Below are 4,626 nucleotides of genomic sequence, written 5' to 3'. Positions count from 1 at the left end.
TTGTCACAGATTATTGGTCCACAGATTTGTTTTTTTTTTCGGGGGGGGGAGGGAATTATTCAAAACAGAATCCAAACTCCAGTATTCAGATCTAGCTTGCAGATTTTTAAAAGCTTGGATGTGAAGCTTTATTTCAGAGCCATCTCCAATAAAAATCTTTAGTTCTACTGTATCCACCAGACTTTCCTGGATTTAAGAGAATTAAGAGAATATTTCTACTTGTAACCCTTATTTAAGGTCTTAAGCTGTCACTGAAACAGGAGTTAAGAGGTGAAATGCATAATTGCTTGTGGCATTTAATCGTTTGATTTTATTTTAGAGATTCTGCTCACCTCTGGGCTTTCTGGCTAGTGTTGCATACTAAACCCACCCCGGACTGGGTCACCTACCACTTGCTCTCTGCATTGCTCTTTGGCAACCATCCCTTCAAGTCCCCACCAACAGGCATAGCACTTTCCCTTCACATCCAAAATTTCTATCAGCTCTTCAACTCCAATGAGTCTCCAAAAAGATTTGATATCTTACTTGGGCAGCTGCTTGCTTCACATCTACCAAACTCTCAGGGCTTCCCATGAGCCCAGGCTCCAGACAGGAGCAAAGGCTGCATGGCAAGCTTTTGACCTTGGGAAATCCCTCTTGTGGGAAAGATTTAGAAGCAGCTGCCCATCCAGCACAGACCTGCTAAAACCCCAAACTATGACTTCTAAGATACCAGCATGGCAGGCAAGCTAGAGCAGCTTGGAAGTGAAGTGCAAATCACTTAGTACGAAAGCTTAAGGAATTCAGTTTCAGCTGATTAACACTTAGCAGGTGTAGATAGATTTCATATACCACGAGTCTGCTTTTATCTTATTGTTACTCTTTCAACAATGTTCCTTTTTGTGATAAAATAATTAGTATTCAAGTGTTCATATTTGTGCCATATTGTAAGGACAGTATGCCTCATTTCTATTGAATCCAAAAGTGCCTCACTTTTGGAAGTTGTACCCCTAACCGAATCCAAACTTTACCTCTCAATCTTTACCTCTGAATCCTAACTTTACCTCTAAAGAAAACTCATTTATTTGTAGAAGACTTTAAGCTAGACTCCAGGAAAGTACCCAGATAAGCAGTGAAAGTGCTAAATCAACTTTATGGTAGGGCTAGACCAATGTCAGCATGGTCCAGCCTAACACATGAGAACCTCTATTTATTTGTTCAGGATTAGCATACTCTGTTTGCACAGGAGCCTCAGAAAACATTGATACCTAACATTTTGTGGTTCTCTTATTTGTGTGTGCCATTTTCTATAATCAAATGATAGAAGTTTCACAAAGAAAAAACTCATAAGCTTTTCTGTTGAATATGGAAAGTGTGATTTTATACATTTGAATGCGATCAGTTGTGTTCACAACTGATCTAACTTCAACACTCAAACTCAGAATAACTGAATTTGGGAGCTAAACTTGAGTTTAGGTACATTTTTGGTACTCAGTCATGTGTAGGAAAAAAACAGACTATACTAGTTTTCAGTACAGTCAATCAAAGGCAATATGCTCAGAATTGATTTAAATGCTTTAGTAGGGAAATTGGCATCTGACTTTGATAGCCACTGTGGAAGCAAAATGGAAGCAAGTAGGAGAAAGCACTCTTCAAAGAATGGTTTATCAAACAGAATTTTCTATTTCAAAGTATTTTATTTTAATCTAAAAACTATATATATATGTATGTTTCTTTCTGATACTATCCATAATAGGGTATACTTATTAAGGATGCTGAATACAGTATAATTGAAAAAGAAACCCATATTTTCCATGAACAAAAGCATAGCTAAGTATAAAATGTTCATAACTTCTCAGAGGCAGGGAGCTAAGAAGAGAAATTCTGCCAGAAATGTTCACTATGTAGGTTGGTCATAATTTTCACCTGTTTTCTTTTTCATTCAGGTTTCCCTATCACGAACACAAAAGAAAAAAACAAAAGAAAAAAAAAAAAGGGGGGGGGGGGGGGGCAAACTATATATTTTGGATAGCAGTCCTGAAAGCAAGGATTGTTTTTACACCCAAAATTAGGATGTTGTATACGTTATTGCATGTCTTGGTGTAAGAGTTACAGGAAGCCCAGCAAGTGAATAAGTGTAGTCCCCTTAGTCATTTCCAGTGATGGAAGATCATCATTGCATCCAATGATGCAATGATCTTGCATCACACAAGTGATGCAAGAAGAAGTGTTTTGCAGGATGGGTTAAAACAAATATCTGCAGTGAAGAAAATCAATGTACACAGAATCTCTAGGTCCCAAAAGCATACAAAAATTCATACAGAGTTTTTCCCTCTCTTCTACTTCTGGAAATCATTGAATTATATTACAAAAAATTACCAAGTCCTGGATATAGCTGTCTACACACTGAGAAAATGAGTATGCACAAATCCCATAAAGCAGTGTATAAAACCAGACTCTTTTTCCTGCTCACTAATGACTAATTCAGATTAAACAAAATGAATAAATATTTCCATTGACTCCCTCAGGAACTGAGGCCAAAGAAGAGTTCACATCTCATAGGAACATCCCCAGTAAAAAGCATACAATGATTTCAAACTGACAATAAGTAGCACACAGGTTATTGCACTTTTATAGATATTTATTTAAAATATTTTATTAGACTACTTTATAATGCTTTGTAGTGCAGAATAAAAGTATGGTCTAACTTCTATTATAGTCACTGCCAGTATTCCCTTCTCCCCAACACAAAACATGAGCTGGAAAACAGGTCCTTCTCTTATCATTGTTATGTGTGCTAGATATGTGTATCATCATCACTGCTCCCTGCAACTCCAGTTAGCAAAGAGAATATTTTTATCAATGAGTTATAAAAATAGAGAAGTAAAGACATGGTCCTAAACTGGTAAATGGCCTTTTGCACAGGAAAGTGATTGATTGATTTTTTTTCCAACTTTTGTCCTGGCACAGTTCATTTTTCTTGTTAAATCCATCTGCTGCTTTCATTTATTTACTACATAATTAAGCAAGTTCCTGTTCCCCATGTGATCTAAGTTTTGTATTTTGTGGAAATCAATTTTTCGTGATGATAAAAAGTCATAATGATAACTTTCTCATAACTGGTATTCACACATACACACGAACAAAAATACCATGAAGCAAGAAATGCCAGAATTAAGAAAGTATATTTTTTACTCTGCTGAAATTTGAAGTTTACACAAGATGTAATAGGTTTCCCCATCCCCCGCTTTGCTCTTCAACTCCTCCTTCTTCCTTCTCATACACAGTCTTCTTCCTATTCTTCACAGTTTCAATGACAACAATGAACAAAGATGTCTTGAGAGAGCCAAGAATAATACACTGTTGTTGATCTGTACTCATAAGTCTCACTTAATGTTTTTTTTTTCTTTTGCTTACTCAAAAAGTTGAAAACTCATGCTTCACTTGGGCCATCTGTGGAGTTCTTTGTTTGGGGATTTGAGAAGAAGCCAACACTTTGCATACGCTGTCTTTGAGACTCAAATCCCAGAGGTATTGCAGAAGTTCAGCTAGGGCTCAGACTAGCATAAAGTCACTTTTCACAAGAGACCCATCTCTATTTGAAAAATAAATGGATAACAATGCTTAGCTGATAGGCACTGTTCCTGAAGAAGCTGTATGACCTACTGTATACCTGCAAACTGAATCTGGCAAGTTAATTAACACAATCAGTTGTAGATGTTCAGATATTTCTCTGTCAAAGAGTTTGAAAGGCTGGCTCCGGAGCCTGAAGTTAAAATGTCTGTGGTAGCAATGATGTCACCCTTGTGACAGGCTTTAACTGGAGCAATGAAAGGAGCTGTTATGTTTCTCCTAGCTCAGCAGGTGTGAAGGCAACACAAAGGACATTCACAGAGGAATTCCCTTACATGAAACTTAATCAGACTCAATCTGAGTGTTGCACACCACTGATTCCACTGCCTGAGGAATGAATGGCAAACAAATGCTGATTCGTTATATTTTGCGAATGCTTCTGAAGAAAAATACATAATTTTGAAGTTACCAGGTCATACTGTCACTTTTATTTCATCTCAATTTCATTGTTACTTTTCTTTCTCCTTCTGCTTGTTTTTTGATTCATTTCCTTCAGCAAAGTCCTGAAGCCCAATTCATTTAAATATGTTTAAGCCTGAACGTCGATTGAGGATTTTTGTTTTCCTTTTACTTTACTGTAGCTAACTTTCTATAAAGAAAATTCAGAGGTGGCAACACAGGCCTAAAGCTGTAAGTTCAGATTCAGATCAAGACCTTCAACATTGATGAATATTTTGATGCAGCTCAACAGTAATCATCTCCAGTTAAAAACTGCCACTGCAGCTGGCATGAACTGTAGTTTCTGCTCCCTTTTGATTGTCTAAGTTAACCTTGTTAGTTAGGGTATGCATTATAAAAATGAATTAATTAAAAAAATAAATTAAATACATTTTATTACATTTTTTTATGTAGAACTATAATTTTCATTTGAGGAAATACTTGAACATATTCCCAAATTAAAATAAATGCTACAGCATCTTTTTTAACAGACAAAAAAAGAAGGCACTTATGCTATTCTAACTTAAGAGCAGCTGCACTTTCCAGTTTGAGATTGCTAGGATGACTGTCATATGC

Source organism: Aptenodytes forsteri, unplaced genomic scaffold (assembly GCF_000699145.1).
Source record: "Aptenodytes forsteri isolate BGI_AS27 unplaced genomic scaffold, ASM69914v1 Scaffold234, whole genome shotgun sequence".
Lineage (NCBI taxonomy): Eukaryota > Metazoa > Chordata > Aves > Sphenisciformes > Spheniscidae > Aptenodytes > Aptenodytes forsteri.
This window is presented reverse-complemented; position numbering follows the sequence as displayed.